At 41.8% G+C, this 19,687-nt stretch overlaps 1 long non-coding RNA gene across 1 annotated transcript; it reads right to left on the minus strand.

The window, feature by feature from the left end:
• Positions 1–13,033: 13,033 nt before the first annotated feature.
• Positions 13,034–19,346, minus strand: LOC306924194. Its single transcript, XR_013790139.1, has 3 exons — positions 19,218–19,346; positions 14,171–14,306; positions 13,034–13,115 (listed from the first exon to the last, which is right to left on the minus strand). It is a non-coding gene; the product is annotated as an uncharacterized lncRNA (long non-coding RNA).
• Positions 19,347–19,687: the final 341 nt, after the last annotated feature.

Here is a 19,687-nt window from a genome sequence, read left to right on the forward strand (position 1 = left end):
GAGATCGAACAGTTGGTAATAATGTCCTCGGAAACTGCTACAGATTCAGGGTCAGGTCGAACCCAGCACAGAGATACTCCAGTTCTCACACAGAGGTCATTGAGGTCAGGCCAATCTGACGACACCCCAAACCCAGTAGCATGTGAGTCCATTTTAAGGTTGGGCTTTCTTCTAAACCCCAAGAAACTTGGCTCGCCCTCTGCTGCCAGTGGCACTTTACGCCGTTTCATATCTAGAAACAGAGAAGATCTAGCAAGTTCCCTGACAGTCGTGTCATCACTGTTTAGCATGTTTATCAAGTGAGCCAGCCTTGTGGCGTTATATATCCACTCCACGTTCGGCACGCCAAACCCACCGTCCTGTTTGGACTGGAAAATAATGTCTCTGGTGGTGTGGGTGTTAAGCCCGAACCACTTCCTCACAAAGTGAACTACATTATCATTTAGATCACTAAGTGTTTTACATGCTAGATGAACGTTGGAGAAGAGGTGTTGTACTCTAGTCAGGGCAACCTGCCTAATAGCCTCCAACTTCATCAGCAGTGGTAGTGGTGAAGCGTCAATCAGGTTCAGCCTAGCTGTAAACTCAGATGTTATGTACTCAACCTGTTCTTTCCATTCCCCTGTGATATTAAATCTATGCCCTAGGTAGTTGTATGACTCATGTAGGTCATACACACGTATGGGCTGTGAGTTGATGGTGAACTCAGGGCTTTTGTCAGCCTTAGACTTATACCAGCGGTTGCCACCACTACGCCTCTGGTAGAGAACAGCACACTTAGTGTGTTTTGCCTCTAGACCGGACCAGTCTAGAAATCGATCTGTTCTAGCGAGCATGTTTTTAATAACACTCTCTTCCCGAGAGGCTAACTGTACGTCTCCCGCATAACCCTGGAAAGGGTTTGGGGACAGCACATAGAGTGGGGCACAGTCACACAACCACTTAATCCACCCATTGATGGCAAGAACAAAGTTAATGGCACTCCATGGGCAGCCTGTTTTAATGCCTACTTGGAGAGGTATTGGGTCTGTCAGCTGTTTCCCGCAGATGACTTATATGAATGATGTTTCATACACATCCCTAATAATGTCAATGAATACCTCAGGTAGATGTATTGATTCTAAGGCATTAATCATGACATTATGGGTCAGAGAACCAGAAGCATCGCGGAAATCCAGGAATACAGAGTATAATTTACAGGATTCATGTTTAAAATCATCGATCCCAGTTTTAAGACAGAAAACATGTTCATTCATCCCCTGTCTATTTATGTATGCTTTCTGCTTAGGTGACAAGATGCCATTGTCTGTCAACCAGGGAAGCACACGAGACAGGATACATTTCATGAACACTTTATAGATGGTGGGGAGGAGGGAAATGTCTCTCCATGTAGATGGATCATCAGGTACATTGTCTTTTTTGGGATACGGTGAATCATGGCTCCTTTCCAGGATTCGGGCACTCTCTTATTGTCCAGGCAGACATTAAAGATGGATGTTAATTTCTCACATGACTGTGCAGTCTTAAGACTTTCATAGGTTACCCCATATATGCCACTAGCCCTGTCATTTGGTAGGCTGTGCAAAACAGACCCTACTTCATCAGGTGACGTAAAGTGGGAGGTGATGGCAAAGACAGCGTGCCGTACTGGTTGTAGGCTATTTTCCCACGGTGGTAATGGGAGTGGATCACTGATCATTGTTTGGCTGCGACATTTATTTTCATAGTGGTTTTTAACCATTGTGACGTCACTGGGGCAGGAAGGCGGGTCGGGGTACTCGCTGTCATTTAGAATGATCTGAATCGCTTTCGATCGTCTGTGCTGCCACAAGAAGGAAAGTTTGTTCCTACTCACTCGTTTGTGGCGCACCCGGGTTGTACTGGGTCAGCCCCAGTACAACCTGGGTGCGCCACAAACGAGGGAGGGCTGAATTATGTCACGTACATAACACAATTGTCCCTCGATCCATTCCGCAGCGGTAGATTGACTCAGAGCCTCGGGGAGCGGGCGGCTAAGAGGAAACTTTTTCAGGATCCGCATCACATATTTCAGCGACGCGAAGCCCAGCTGATCTCCTCCTCGGCTTGTTGATGTAAATATGCCGTCTTTGAAAAACATCCCGTTTAGTAATGTTATTAGGCGTGTCCATTTCCCTGGGTCTTTAGAAGAGGCGAAGCACCTCTCAGGTAGTCGTCGTGTGTTTAGTCCAACTCTGGAAGGCCGTCCATTGCTCGTCAGATAGGGGGTGTTGGTACTCCGTGAAGTTCGTCTCCACTGGCAGCCGGCGCGATGTTTTAGGGCAGAGTCGGTTTGCTCCGGTAGCTCGTAGACCCTCTTCAATACGGTGACCAAACACATCGTTAGGAGCAGCTTTCCAAGCATTGCTCTCATCCTCTACATTAACGATGGCAGTTACAACAGGTGTAAAACACACACACACACACACACACACACACACACACACACACACACACACACACACACACACACACACTTCCTATGAACATGTAAAATGAAAAAATGAATGAAAGGTAAAATGATAGAAGAGTTTGTAGGAAATAAGGTGCACGTAATTATACAACCAGGGGAAGGGGGAAGTACTAAATTGGAGAGCATAATATACAACTTTTATATAAAGACAAGGAGGCAATGTCGATTATAATAACACTTTGAGTGCAAAGAAAAGGAGGAAAAAAACTAAGTTTATGTAGCCCATGGGAACAAAATTAATATACAGAAGTTTAAAGGAACTAAGTGCTAAAGTTAAAGTAATAGTACTAGTAACACAAATTAAGAACAATATGAAAAAGAAAAACACAAATATCAATTCTATATTGTTGACACACACACACACACACACACACACACACACACACACACACACACACACACACACACACACACACACACACACACACACACACACACACGATAAACATGCCTCACATGATACCACACACAGTAGCACATGACACTGGAACATGAACTTACTGGAAACTCTCTGCTGTGTTTGGAATGTGAACCGACAGATGTTTCCTGCAACACTGACTGACTGACCGTAAACATGATTGACAGCTTATCATGTTGCATTGTGATGTGTTGTCGTTGTCGTGAGTTTGTACAGTTAGATCATCTATTTGACAGGCTATATCTTATCAGCCTGATTTATTGCAGCCAGCAGTATAACTTAAAGAAGAAAATACTTGGCACGCCAGTTACAATAACACAATATCATCTGTGGGAAGTCTGTAGCCTGCAGGTCGATCACCTCGCAGAACGGAATGAAATGTATTCAAGGTGGAGTGCAGGTTAACCAGGCTAGCAAGTCTCATTGGTGACAGAACAAACAAAGCCTTGTTGAATTATATTAAGTTTGTAGAGTGGGACTGGGTACAGTTCAAGGAAAGTACAAGGAAAGTACAAGCAAACTGAGACCAATTTCATTGGTCTCAGTTTGCACTGCAATGCAAATTTACATTCATATAAATGCCCAAAATGTATTCCACATTGTGATGTCAGAACAAGCCAGCTCCATATATGGAGATCTAGGGGTGATCCATGCCCGTTGGGGGGTGATCAGGTGTGATCATCAATTATTGGCTAATAAAGGGTGAGGTCGCGCATCATTGTGATGTCAGAACATCATTGTGATGTCAGAACATCATTGTGATGTCAGAACAGGCCAGCTCCATATGCAGATATGCTGCTCTGCCGGTCATGCATCAACAGTTTAAGCCTTTATTTTTGAGTGGTGTAAACCACTCCTACAACTGGCTTTGTTAGTTTACGTGTCTGTCTGTCTGTGCTAAAAAAATGAGCACGGTTGCTATGGTCACCCAGTTCACACGGGTGTGATTTCATTACGTCAGACATTACGTCAGACCACAGCTGATCAGTCTATATAAGACCTTACACCACTCAGTTCACACGGGTGTGATTTTTTAAAATACTAAATACTAAAAATAAATATGAAAGCTGCTATGTGACAGACAGACAGACAGACAGACAGACAGACAGACAGACAGACAGACAGACAGACAGACAGACAGACAGACAGACGTATAACAACATACTTCACATAAATACATATAATTATCTTTTAATTAGTACAGTAGTACACTTCAGGGAATTTAAACGTGAAACACCACAAATGAAACAATACACTGTGAAATAATTCACACAGATAATCCAAAAACTAATAGTAATGAGACCTGTTTTTGACATCCTTTTTAATTCCTCTTATATGAGTATGGAAAATATTGAAATATTATCAGCAGTATATCAGAATTAGTACACAGATTGGAAAAATGAAAGCCTAGGATTGTTGGTTTATGATCCTTGGAACGTGGTGGAGTCACACTGCCACCTCCTCTTGTATTTAATAATGTATCTATAATATATCTGGGTCTTAATCATTTGTATACAATCTTTTTTATGAGTTATGACATTTCTGATGTATGCTCACAATTTCACTTTACTCTTGATATTGATTTCTTCTATACCATCTTGAATTCTTTTTTGGTCACGTGAGCAAATCATGCATGCCTACAGCTGTATACTGCATACTGTATAGTATACTGTATACTGTGGAATGGGGGTTGTATGAAGATTGGTGAGCCTTCATGTGCTCAAAACGTCCTCTCCTCAGTGTGCGAGGGTTTTGGGGGGGGGGCAGGGGGAGAGGGGGAGTCTGTTGCACGACTCTTTTATTTTATGTGAACACCACGGTGTGGTCATACAGATACAAAAACAACACTTAGGACAACATAAAGACAAGTAAAACCAGACACAATGACATAGCGAAAAAAATAGATACGATGAAGAGAAAAGGAAAAAAAAGGACATACTGTAGCAGTAATATGTCACAGGCAATGTTCCCTCTAATTTTTTTCCGGTCTGAGCAAACACTCAAACCTCCTGAGCAGACATCAGCAACTACTGAGCAAACATTACGTCACCTTGACACCAACTATCCAAACGTTAGATAATGCTAAGTGAGCGCCCCTCACTTCACACAGGTGGGATTTTTTTCTTTTTTCCAAATGGATTTTGGTATACGAGTGAATCAATGTATAGTTACATGAAGTTACGCAAGTTACAACATTTTTATTTTATATCAAGGTGGTAGGCTAGCAATTTTAGGAATATTCAGTTAGTCTATATCATGGTTCTCAACCTTTTCAGGCTGTGACCCCCCAAAGTAATCATATTTTAACTGGGGACCCCCCACCCAGACAAGCAACAGAATGGTTCCACAGATAAATATTGTGAAAATAGCCGATCTACAAGCTCGTTGTGAACTTGCAGATCGGCTATTTTCACAATTGTTGCCTCTTTCTTTATCATTTAATAATCTGGCCAATGCTGATTACTTTTGATGCAGTAATGGTATTTTTTTCTTTTAGAGCCTTTGAGGTATTAAAGGTCTTAAAAGTCCTTAAATTGTCACTTCACTGTCATCTGGGGTCCCCCCACCCCCAAATCATGTGGGGACCCACAGGTTGAGAACGACTGGTAGGCTATATGAATACTCAATATTGCTTTACATGGGGGGGCATGAGAAAACGGAAATAATGTATTGGGACACACACACACACACACACACACACACACCCGAGTTTGTTGGTTTGTGTTTTTGAACTCCTAGTTTCTCAGATTGTCGAACGTCAGCAGCCCCTTTTGAAGAAAGCTGTATTAACAGATTGGAGAATTACAGAGAGGTTCCATATGGGGCTAGACCGCTAGAGATTAACGTTAGCTTCCACATGTTTCATTCACAAGCACACCGGACTGTCTGGAGGCTTGTTGTGCTGTAGTGATAACGTTAGCTAACCAGCTAACGAGAAGCTAACGTTAGTCCCCCTCTCTTGTTGTTGCGCACAGCCGTGCTTTTATCCACACTTCCATCCGTTCGCCTTTTAAATCTAAATGTCCCATCAACGCACGGGTCCAAGCAACGCCAGCTTATCTGGTTCTTGGGGTTTCATTAACACTGACTGCTGCTGCTGCTGCTGTTACGTCTCCACCTCTAACGCCAGGGCTCCACCGGACGCGTTGCGTCTCCGTCGCGTCGCGTCAAAAAACGCACCGGTTCAATTTTAATGCACGCGTCGCGTCTCCGTCAACGCGGGCAGTGGAGCCACCCTTCATTGATTAAAAAGGGAACATTCCCTGACGGTGACGGAGACGCGACGCTGACGCGCCCGGTGGAGCCCGGCCGTTAGGTCCCCACTCGCGCGCAGTCACACACAGGAGGAGTAGCCTCGGTCCCAGGCAGGAGGAGAGGAGAGGAGACCATAGAGTAATAAAAGGAGGGGAGGAGACCTATCTGTCGCGGTCGCCTCGCCTGTGTAATCTAAATAAAGTGTAAAGTAAATAAAAAATAAAGTGTGGGCAAATGTCGACTCGGGATAGGTAGCCTATTATTACTGTAGTGATACTCGGGGCAATTTATTTTTTATATAAAAACTTTTTTTTTACACCAGCGTCTGTGTGCGACAGATTTCAGTTGTGCGCGGGGGCATTTGGCCATGTGCGCGCGCGCGCGCGCACGGGCGCACCTTAGGGGGAACATTGGTCACAGGTTACCTATCAATATACAAACAAAAAGGAAAACAAAAACACTGTAGGCATTATGCATGGGCCGAAAGCCGAAACCCTTATTTAAATGAATTGTCTTTATCTAATAATACATTTTTGGTTAGGTTGTTCTGTGTGTGTTGTTCTTCCTTAATACATTTACTGTTCGTTGCTCAGCACCTGCCCAAAACCTGGCCCAATAATTGGGGTAGGGATGAACTGCACACATCATGTGCATACAGTACTCATAGCCCTCTTTTCCAGTTAATTGATCGCTCAACCTGCTCTGCCGGTCTCGCGCCTATAGTTGAATAGCCAGCACACACGAGACGCACGCACGCACGCACGCACGCACGCACGCACGCACGCACGCACGCACGCACGCACGCACGCACACAGCCATTTTGAAATAGGACTAACGGCTGACGGCCAAGCTACACCAGGCTTTTCTCGCACAAAATGCGTGCGTTTACCCTAAACGCGTGCGTTGAATTTACGGCCACGCTACACCAGGCTTTTCTTGCGCGTTTACCCTAAACGCGCGTCCCGCGCGTGCGTTTTTTAAAATAGGACTGGACCTAAATTAAACACACGGGGGTAAACGTGGCCGTGTAGCGTGGCCGTTAGGTCCAGTCCTATTTTTAGGACTGGATTTTTAGGGTAAACGCGCACGTTTTTTTGATTGATTGATTGAAAAATGTATTAACAGTTTGCAGAATTACAGTACATTTCAAGCACAAACTCAATACAAAGGCTGTGAATTCATCATAAAGGAGGTAAAAAGGGTAAAGAAACATATACAGTGAGGGAAAAAGGGGGGGGGGGGGGGATTCAGATTTTACGGGGGCCAGAAAAGCCTGGTGTAGCTTGGCCGTGAACAGTCATCAAAAGTCTGGGTTTTCTGTGAAAATTCTCAGTTTTCGTCTTTAGTTAACTGTTGTTTAATCGACTTTTCAGTTTTTAAATGTCAGCTGACTACTTTGAAGGGCTTGCCGCCGCTTGCGCCAAGCTTGTTAGCTCGGTATGAACAAAAGTCGGCGACAGAGTGTCCATACACACGCCCCGGGCCACCCCTGAGTTAAAACATATCTTCACCCCCCCCCCCCCCCCCCCCCCACCCTGTCTGTTGCAGGTTAAACTATAGGCTATACTATTAACTACTTTTTCACTGAAGGATACTCCCTTGAGTTGCAGCAACTCGTTTTCAAGGGGTTCCTCAGGGTACAACAAAACAATACAGCAACAAAAACAAACAAAAGACATTACACAAAGGCTCTTCCCCATCACAAACCCACCACAAACCCACTACATCAGTATACTCGAGTCGTAACCCAAGAGTTTCATTGGAAAAAAAAATACATTATACAACATTAATACAAGAAATAAGACATTCAATGCAAATAAACAAGTATGATGCCAATAGGATATAGTCTCAAGACAACACAAAAGAGCAATCAAAAACAAGAATAGCTAGATATAAGATGAACTAGTAATGCATTCTTGAAAGCATCAACAGAAGTAATTGATCTAAGAGACAAGGGCAGGACATTCCAGTCTGCTGGTGCTTTGAAATTAAAAGCACGCCTACCTATCTCTCTAGAGATTATGGGCAAATAAAATAAAGATGTTGAGTATGTCTTAGAGAATAAACAGATGAGAATCGGTATGTGGGATAATTAAAATAAAAACATGTAAACACAAAAACCAATGGAATTGTCTCCTAGCTTGGCGTGATAACCAGTTCAATGACTCATACATAACACAATGGTGCGTACGGTATAAGGACACCTCAAAACAAACATATATATATATATATATATATATATATATATATATATATATAATTATATATTAGTAAAGAGGTGTTCTCGTGAATTATGTCGCCATAGTCCAGTATAGGAAATAACAATTGTTGTGCAATTCGTTTTCTTGACTTGAAAGAAAAACAGTTAATTGATCTGTACATTATTTTAAGACTAATATTTACCCTAGTTCTAATTAAATCGATATGAGGCCTATAACTGATATCTGGAATTTTAGATGCAATTTGCAAAAGTATTAAAACAAAATGTACAGTATTCAAAATTAAATCCCATGACACACACAGAAATATGCAACGTATTATGAAATTAGGCACATATAGGCCATAACAATAGTATAATGCAGCCCAAGAATGCCACTCCATGGATCTCCCCTTATATGCCAACCGCATTCCACAGTCAACACATAAGAGTACTGTGACAGGCTATATCTTATCAGCCTGATTTATTGCAGCCAGCAGTATAACTTAACACAGCCAACGCTAATCGCGTATCCGTACGTTATTAATTAATCAAACGTCCGGTGCTAACCACGTATCCATACGTTCTAATCACTTTTTTATAGCATACTTTCATTCATCTTTTTACCCACCCGGACAATGAAGAACCATCCCCCTGTCATTGCTGCTTAGTCCCGCTCACGTGATCAGAAAAAAAATAAAAATAAAAACCCTCCCCTCCTGAAAACAGGAGGGCGGGCCGCTTTACGTGTAGAAGCCAGTGTAAAATGGACGCGCCCATGCAATGATCTAGTCGGTGTGTGAAAATAATCAAATTTCACCTAACCTCGCCTCACCAGGCTTTCCTCCACCTATTGGCTTTCACCCAACACTATAATACTCGATTCCCCCCTCCCCTCCTGTTTCTCCAGGAGGAGGATCTTGCGAGATGGGGGCTCTCTGTCTCTCGGAAAAAAACATGATGAACGGAACGCTGCCTAAACACATATGCACCGGATCGGCATTGCATAACATCTGCAACACACATGGACAGATGCATGTTTCCTTCTTCATACTGTAGCGACCAAACGATCCCCGAGCCTACAATACTACGAACTAACCACAGTATCGAGGGGCCGCCACGACAACAGACAGTGTTCCGTTGGTGGATCACGTATCGCCATGCAGAGCCGTCATAATCGGAGATCGCTCGGACGTGTGATTGTAACGCTTTTTTATTCATTATAATTGTAGTGATAAGACCGCAATGAACGCATCGGGAACGTAATCGACCCGGGTGTAATGTATAACGAACTTTTCCGCGTCCTAAACCGTGGTGTTGTGATCTGTGGAAGTCATTTTTTCCTTGTCGTCGACATCACAGCCACGAACTCAAGATCCACAAAATAAGGCCTATTGCGACATATAAATACTATATACCTTATGAAACAGAAGACTCTCTGCTTTCATAAGAAAAAAACTTCTACTGTAGTAATAATAAAAATCACACCCATGTGAAGTGAGGTGAAGTTCTCTACAGTTGCACCGCGCAACTGTAGAGAACAGTTGCACCGCTCACTTCACAGGGGTGTGATTTTTATTATTACAGTAGAAGTTTACAGACCAAACTGTAAATAAAAGGTTTACATGACTTTCTGTCTCAGTCCGTATATAGCGAGTTGTAGTGAATAAGTACAGAACAGTTGCACCGCTCACTTCACAGGGGTGTGATTTTTATTATTACAGTAGAGGTTTACAGACCAAACTGTAAATAAAAGGTTTACATGACTTTCTGCCTCAGTCCGTATATAGCGAGCTGTATTGAATAAGCAGAGAACAGAATATGGGACAGAGTTGCACCACTCACTTCACATGGGTGTGATTTTTATTATTACTACAGTAGAAGTTTATTTCTTATGAAAGCAGAGAGTCTTCTGTTATATGGTATATAGTATTTATATGTCGCTATAGGCCTTATTTTGTGAATATTGAGGAGTTCACGTCCATGCCTTCTCTGAAGTTATCTGGTGGGCACAAGCTGCATTCAATAACCAATTACTGTCTAACTGTAGATGGGATCAATGTGTACTGTTTTCCTCGTAAAAGTACACATTCAGGGCTTTCATTCGGTGTATAGGATGTATAGGATATTTATTGGGTTCAATTTTGTATCTGCCTGTCAATGTCTCTGACTTTAAACCATCCATAACTCTGCTCGCTGTTCAAGATAACCCCTTCCAGGCAAATGCAGGTGTTGCAAAAATGTCAATATCTCCAGAATGGAACATGGTAAAATCAAAATGTATTTTTTAATTGAAGTGGACAAGTTCAGCTTTCTTTTGATGTATGCGTGTGATTCTCGCTATAAGAGAACATTTTGTTGTGGGCCCCCGAACAAGGCCTTTGTGCAATGTTAAACGGTAGCAACATCAAAATAGGCCTGCCGAGATCTTGTAGCAATCAAAGTGTTAAAGAAGAAAATACTTGGCACGCCAGTTACAATAACACAATATCATCTGTGGGAAGTCTGTAGCCTGCAGGTCGATCACCTCGCAGAATGGAATGAAATGTATTCAAGGTGGAGTGCAGGTTAACCAGGCTAGCAAGTCTCATTGGTGACAGAACAAACAAAGCCTTGTGTGATTGATTGATTGATTGATTGATTGAGAATTATATTAAGTTTGTAGAGTGGGACTGGGTACAGTTCAAGGAAAGTACAAGGAAAGTACAAGCAAACTGAGACCAATTTCATTGGTCTCAGTTTGCACTGCAATGCAAATTTACATTCATATAAATGCCCAAAATGTATTCCACATTGTGATGTCAGAACAAGCCAGCTCCATATATGGAGATCTAGGGGTGATCCATGCCCGTTGGGGGGTGATCAGGTGTCATCAATTATTGGCTAATAAAGGGCGAGGTCGCGCATCATTGTGATGTCAGAACATCATTGTGATGTCAGAACATCATTGTGATGTCAGAACAGGCCAGCTCCATATGCAGATATGCTGCTCTGCCGGTCATGCATCAACAGTTTAAGCCTTTATTTTTGAGTGGTGTAAACCACTCCTACAACTGGCTTTGTTAGTTTACGTGTCTGTCTGTCTGTCTGTGCTCAGAAAATGAGCACGGTTGCTATGGTCACCCAGTTCACACGGGTGTGATTTCATTACGTCAGACATTACGTCAGACCACAGCTGATCAGTCTATATAAGACCTTACACCACTCAGTTCACACGGGTGTGATTTTTTTAAATACTAAATACTAAAAATAAATATGAAAGCTGCTATGTGACAGACAGACAGACAGACAGACAGACAGACAGACAGACAGACAGACAGACAGACAGACAGACAGACAGACAGACAGACAGACAGACGTGTGTTTCTTTGTTTTCTCTGGCCTCATTGATGATAACAACATACTTCACATAAATACACGTAATTATCTTTTAATTAGTACAGTATAACACTTCAGGGAATTTAAACGTGAAACACCACAAATGAAACAATACACTGTGAAATAATTCACAGAGATAATCCAAAAACTAATAGTAATGAGACCTGTTTTTGACATCCTTTTTAATTCCTCTTATATGAGTATGGAAAATATTGAAATATTATCAGCAGTATATCAGAATTAGTACACTTTGGAAAAATGAAAGCCTAGGATTGTTGGTTTATGATCCTTGGAACGTGGTGGAGTCACACTGCCACCTCCTGGCTATAACTAATAAAAGTAGTGCTTTTTTTGTCATACAGATTCTGTTACAGAGGGCACTACATTTAAATCAGGGAATCTAAGGGGGGGAAAGGGGTCAACCTCAAACTAATTGCAACAGAAACTCATTAAACTTTGTTTTGTTTCATAAATATGTTAGTAATAACATAGCAAAAGTCCTAAGAAATCCAAGTAGGGGATCATATTGAAAAATGCTGAAATAGGCACACAAATTTCACAATTTCCCATTGACGCCCATGTTAAAAACAAGGTTCACTTTTTGTTTTAAAGCCCTAAATATGACGACGTAAGATAAATATTTGTTAGTAAGATGTCTTCTATCTGTGGTGATTTGCTGGAGTTAGATGATTCTGCGGTAAAAATGTATATGTTTTCTAGGGCTGGGACTGGATTAAAAATAATCTAATTAATTAGACTTTGTAATTAATTAATTTCATGTTTAATACCATATCAATATTTGACCTGAGAAATTATACATTTGTTTTTCCCAATTAAAACAGATTTTGGTAGCCTAGACGAGTGAATCAATGAGTGAGGTTTTTTGAGGTGAGGTTCCTTTTGGTGTTTTAAGCATTATGTTATACTTTAGCTATTGAAGAATAGCAGATCTACAAGCTCATAGCCTGGCACCGAGTGCCACGCTACCAGCTTGTAGATCTGCTATTTTTGAAAAATCGTGAAAATGTAGTGCAAATCTTTGAATACATATTCTTTAACTCAAATCTTTGCTTCTGGGAGGGGTCCCTGGAACAACATATTTTCAGATGGGGTCGGTGGCCAATTACATATATTTTTTGGGGTCCTTGACATAAAATATTGAGCACCACTGATACAGAAACATAAGTATTTCAGAAAACTGTCAGGATTTTTTAAATTTTTTAAATTTCGACGTCAGGCCTAAATGTATTTCCCATCATCAACTGGGCTAAGCAATGCGGCCTGATCGGTTTCTTCTCCTGTTGCGTGTACTGGCGGTTTGTTGTCTGTTTGGTTGGTTGGTGCACCAGTATTCTGATCGGTACGTGGGAAAGGTTCTGTAAAAAAAAAACAGAAAATGTACAAAACTATGGCACGCCATCTTTAAATATCGGTTCAATCTATTTGTGAGTTATGTGACTGAACTAGAACACTTAGAGAACCACTTTCACTCACAACACAACACAGTCACATACCAATGTATTTATTTTTGGTTCTTATATGACACAATCTATAAGACTTCTCCGTGGGGATTTTCAATAGAAAAGTGAGCTTGCAGATCTGCTATTTTCAAATGGCCGAAATTAAGCGTGTATTGTAATAATGATGAAAAACAAAGTAACTATAATAAGTAAAGATTTCAAATAAATGCAATGGAGTAAAAAAAGTACAACATTTGGATCTGAGGTGGGAGCAGTAAAGTAAAAGTACTGGAAATAGTAGTTATAGCACCTAAAAACAGTAAACGCAGTTACTTTCCGCCACCGCTGCAGTGTTTTAGTCAAACTATAAATGTTCGTCGACTACCTTATTTACACTGACGAAAACTAAATGGAAACCACATGAAAACTAAGCTATGATCACTAAAAGTACAAGACTAAATATATCTTAAAAATTATAATAATAATTAACCCAATAAGTAACCCATTTTTCACCCCCTCTGTCAATTATCTAATGTGATCCTGGGCTCTACACACCCTCCGCCAACCTGGGGAGAGCAACGGACTTGAACTCATGCTTCCTACATGCATGAGTGTCCAAGTCGCTCCTTTACACCTGACAGGGGGGAATTTCCCTGGTTGGACGTAGAGCGTGGAAGGAACACGTTATTCCAACCAGTTCCTTTCCCCTCCATCAGGCGCCCCGGCAGGCCAGGGGGAGGTAGTTTACAGACCAGGATTACTGCATGTTTTTGTGAGGGTACCTACACTAGGGGACACGGGAAGAACATGCAAATTCCACACAAGAAAGGCCCTTTCGCCAACCTTCGCCAAGGCCCGCCAAAATACATTGTGGTCGACAATGATATTTCGTCGACTACACGAACACTGAAACATTCCAGGTGAGTAAAATGACTATAAAATGACGCAAACTAAAATAAAAAATGCCTTACAAAATCAACACTGCACCGCTGAGCGTCTAAAGGGGTGGACAGACGTGACAGCGGAGGAGGAGGAGGAGGAGGAGAGAGGCTGAGACAAGATGTCGTCCATCTTGTGGCGGTAGCGCTCCTGGACCAGAAGACCCTGCTGGCGTTCCGTCTCCGTCTGAGCCCGGTCGGCCTCCAGCAGACCCTGGCGGTGCTTCATCTGAGCCAGAAGATCTTGCTGGTACTGCTCACAGCTCTGCTTGTGACTGGCGGGGGGGTGGGGGGGGGGGGGCAAAGAAATAATACTTTAGAGCAGCGGTTTTCAACCCTTTTCATGTCAAGGCCCATTATTTATTCGGCATTTGAGCCACGGAACCACCATTTGATGAGATTCAACCTCTCAGACCCAAAACGAAAGAATATTTTGTTATCGATAACATTTTGTCCACAACAAGCAAAATAACAGTTCTTTTATATTCTCTAATTGTGTAGAGTTCTTGAAAATTAAGTAATGCAGATGTTTAACAATATATATTTTTTTACTCTTGAATCACAAAAAAACGAAAAATAGATAGGGGGACAAAATCAGTGAAAAACTTGCATATTATTTTAAAGATATTCCTCAAAAAAAGAGAAATTAAGTTGGGAACTTCTCCTTTGGTCCACCCATTCCTAAGACATGTGAGAATGGTCCAGTGAAGAAGAATTAAATAAAAAAAGTCCATTGTGGGTGTATAGGATTTTCCTCTTTTGAGTGAAATTCACCCAAACACCTGCCTGTAGAAATAACCAGGAATGTGGGCAGGAAAACAAACATACCTTCTACGATGTCACTGAGCATCATGAAGGTACTGAAAGACCCGCCCACCTCAGACATCAGCAACATTATGATGTCACTGAGCATCATGAAGTTACTGAAAGACCCGACCACCTCAGACATCAGCAACATTATGATGTCACTGAGCATCATGAAGGTACTGAAAGACCCGCCCACCTCAGACATCAGCAACATTATGATGTCACTGAGTATCATGAAGTTACTGAAAGACCCGCCCACCTCAGACATCAGCAACATTATGATGTCACTGAGCATCATGAAGGTACTGAAAGACCCGCCCACCTCAGACATCAGCAACATTATGAAAGTACTAAAATATAATCGTCCGGGTGAAAATCACCCGTGTTTAGTGTTCTAGGGTTAATTATTAAACATCTTTTTAACCCATTAAGGGCGAGAACCCCTTTTGGTGTTTTAATGTTATACTTGTCTGTTTTCCCAGGAAATTATGATACATAAATACAGGTAAACAAGTGATGGTGTACAATGGTGTGCAAAATGCTTTAAAAGGTTAAACCTTGACATCTGAAGAGCACTTACAAAATGTCTGCATTAATATGTTTGCCTGGGCATACACATACAGTGTGCAATCAGAGATATATGATGTCCAATTTAGGCCAATACTTAATCTCACTGCACACAAGAAGAATGTTACTACTAAGAATAAAATGTACTGATGTCAATGGTACCCGACCAAGGTGGCAAAGAAACTGCCCACCTTTACCCAGTGCAAAGTTGTCCAGGTGCCCAGTTATACCCCTAGGTGCCCCACTATAAGAATTACTACTGAGAATAAAATGTACTGAGGTCAAAGGTAATCGACCAAGGTGCCAGGAAAACTACAACCCTGTACCTAGTGCCCACATATCCCTAATGCCCACACACTCATCCAAGGTGTACAAGTGACCTGTTGATCCATTAAGTGTCCACTTGACCTGTAACCCTGTTACCCATCTTTCTGATAAATTGAAAATGGAGGACCCTGATGTAAACAAACAAGTCTTAGTGTTTTTTCTGGTTTTATCCTCATAGCAGTTTGTGTCCTGTACCTTCGTTTGAACTGTACCCAAATTCTACAAACTGTGAATACAACTTTCAATCAATCAATCAAACAAACCCTTTGTGTTCAATATTTTTTGCATTGTATTTGCAGTGGTGGAAAAAATCTAAGTACATTTACTTAAGTATTGTACCTAAGTAGGCTACAAGTTTTGTTTTGATATACACAGATATACACAGTTTAATATGAAAACCTACATATCCCGTCAGTCAGTCAGTCAGTCAGTGTCACGCCATAATATAGTCATCAGTCCACACCTCATGACATCACACCTCGTGACATCACGCCTCGTGACATCACGTCTCCATATATGGCCATCTCCATATATGAAGATCATGACACTGACCTCACCAAACCCTGGATAGGCATACATGGAGAAGACTGGATCATCACCTAGATCTGCATAATGGAGCAGGCCAGCAACTCTACATCTGACCTCAAACCTCAAACCCTTAGATCTCTATATGGAGCTGACCCGTTCTGACATTCCATATGTTGATCCTTCTCCACCTGTCCTTCCTGATCTGACATTCCATATGTTGATCCTTCTCCACCTGTCCTTCCACTTCGATGTCTCTCTTTTGACTGATACCTTTCCATTCAACAGGCCCGAAGATTAAGGCCCGGCCCTACTGCTGGGCCCTCATCAAACCCTGTACACTCAAGACACTGCCCCCTGCCCCAATACTTGTACAAATCCACAAATTGTAGCCTACTTTTACTCCATTACATTTATTTGAAAACTTTAGTTACTAATTCATTTGTAGATTTTGATTATTATTACAAAACTTACATACAATAGCCCTAACATATATAGATTTCGGGCATTTAAAAATAGCCGATCTACAAGCTCACATGGGCCGCGATGCGACACATTGTGAGCTTGGGGAGATCTGCTATTTTCAAAATATTTTTATAAATTTAGGACACTTTGGGTACTTTAAGTACGAAAATAACATCGCCTGGATGCAACTGGGACGTATCCTCAGTGATTTATCCCAAGGTCATCAGGGTTTCGGGTCTCGCGAACATCATACCCCTCACTCGGGTGACCCAGCCGGGGTGATCAAGTCCCGACTTACGTCCCAGTAGCTACCCTCGATCAGACCACTAGGGAAAGACAGGGCCGCACAATCCGTTGGAACCACTCCGGAACTACTATGCCGGGACTGAGAGGTACAATTCTGGTAAGTGGAGGGACTAGGCTCTGTGGGTTGCCTCCTGTCCGGGCCCCTCCTACGTCTCACCAGGTCCACTCCTGCTCTCACCAGGAGTACCGCCAGGACCTGTGCGTTGCACCAGACTCCCAGCACCAGACACTTCATTCCGGAGTGGTGGAGACTCCACCGCTGGGCAACGGTAGTACTGCAGACTCCACCTGCGGCTCGAATGGCCCTCCTAAAGGCCTCATCGAAGGTTTTTGGGCTTCCTCCTCACGGAGGATGCAAGCAGGGGCGCTAACCCATACTGCTCCCGGGGTGCCGTCTACATTCCGGCTGTCACCCGTCTCTCCGGTGGTCACCAGACTATACCTGGTTGTCACATAGTCTATTCATATGAGTCACCAAATACCAAATAATATCTATGACCCCTATATGGACAACCCGGTAAATTTTTGGGCAAAAGTCCAATATGGCCGCCCCAATATTAGCCCCTATTAGTTATAATGGGGGGTGAATAGGGCAATTTTTTAAACTGAGAGATATTTCCACGAAACTTCTCAGGTTGATCAATGATATGAATACGAACATTGTTTGTATTGCAAGTTTCCATGAAATCCAATATGGCCGCCCCAATATTAGCCCCTATTAGTTATCATGGGGGGTGAATAGGGCAATTTTTTAAACTGAGAGATATTTCCACGACCACTTCTCAGGTTGATCAATGATATGAATACGAACATTTTTTGTATTGCAAGTTTCCATGAAATCCAATATGGCCGCCCCAATATTAGTTACAAGTAAGACGCGCAAACGCGGGAAGCGAACGCAGCTCGTAAATTGCAATAACAACAATTAGAATAAATTACGTACTTTTTAAGGTTTTTTTTAAGTTAAGTTTTTTTAAATTAAATGTTTTTTCAAGTTATTTTTTTAGTGTGTGTATGTGTGCGTGCGTGCGTGTTTCTTTTTTAGGTTTTTTTTTTAAAGTTTTTTCTTTAAGTTTTTTTTTAAGTTAAGTTTTTTTTTAAGTTAAGTTTTGTGTGTGTGTGCGTTTTTCCTTTTCGAGGTTTTTTTTTAAGTTAAGTTTTTTTTTAAGTTAAGTTTTTTTTTAAGTTAAGTTTTTTGTGTGTGTGCGTTTTTCCTTTTTAATTTTTTTTTTTAAGTTACGTTTTTTTTTAAGTTAAGTTTTTTTTTAAGTTAAGTTTTTTTTGTGTGTGTGTGTGTGTGTGTGTGTGTGTGTGCGTGCGTGCGTGCGTGTGTGTGTGTGTGTGTGTGTGCGTGCGTGCATGTGTGTGTGTGTTTTTGTGTGTGATACAGCTGCGCCCTCTGGTGGTGGGCGGGTGGTGTTACAGCGTGACACACACACAGACACACAGACACACAGACGTGATCTGCTGGGTCTCATAGTAAATGCTCACTGCGTTCGCAATCACTGCGTTCGCAATAATGGGGGGTGAATAGGGCAAAGATTTTAACTGAGAGATATTTCCACGAAACTTCTCAGGTTGATCAATGATATGAATACGAACATTTTTTGTATTGCAAGTTTCCATGAAATCCAATATGGCCGCCCCAATATTAGCCCCTATTAGTTATAATGGGGGGTGAATAGGGCAACATTTTTAACTGAGAGATATTTCCACGAAACTTCTCAGGTTGATTAATGATATGAATACGAACATTTTTTGTATTGCAAGTTTCCATGAAATCCAATATGGCCTCCCCAATATGGCCGCCACAATATTAGTACCAAGAAAATAGGTTTTGGCTCTAACTTCTGAACCAGATGAGCTAGAAATGCAAACTTGGTGTCTATTTCATGGTTTCTGGGATCTGCATAAAAAATATAATTATTACAGTATAAAGACTGTACAAACGTGAAGTAAACGTTCAAAACCACTGCTTTATAGTCTCTCTCCCTCCCTCCCTCTCTCTCTCTCTCTCACTCTCACGAGTGGTTAGCATCACTCACAAATATAACCACATATAGCCCTTTTGTGATGTACTTACTTTCTGCTCTTCGTATTTGAATTCAGGAAACTTAGTTCTTTGTACCATTTTGGTGGGGTTCCTTTCTCTGCAGCACCTGATCCACTGGGCGTGGGCAGGTTCTTGTACCTGACAAAGGCGTCCCGTATTGACTTCCACCTGTCTCTACATTGCTTTAATGTGAATTAGAAAGGGGAATTTAAATTAGAAATGAAAAAACATGCCGTTTCAAATTAACACTTGACTGTGGGGTGAGTGCAACTTGCAAAAGAACATGTTCCACTCAGAATCCTTTCAGCTTTCTTTTGGTGTCTGTTGCTAACTCTATGAGTTATAATCTTGCCTGCTATGCACACCTACCAGCTCTCATGATACTACAGGATTGTTTTCAGTGTCAAATAAATACAAAGCTGGGGTCATCTCATGACAACAAAGACCGTGTAGTTGCACACAACAGAAAACGATGCTTAATCATTCTTTTGCTAATTTTA

Source organism: Electrona antarctica (assembly GCF_951216825.1).
Source record: "Electrona antarctica genome assembly, chromosome: 6".
Classification (NCBI taxonomy): Eukaryota; Metazoa; Chordata; class Actinopteri; order Myctophiformes; family Myctophidae; genus Electrona; species Electrona antarctica.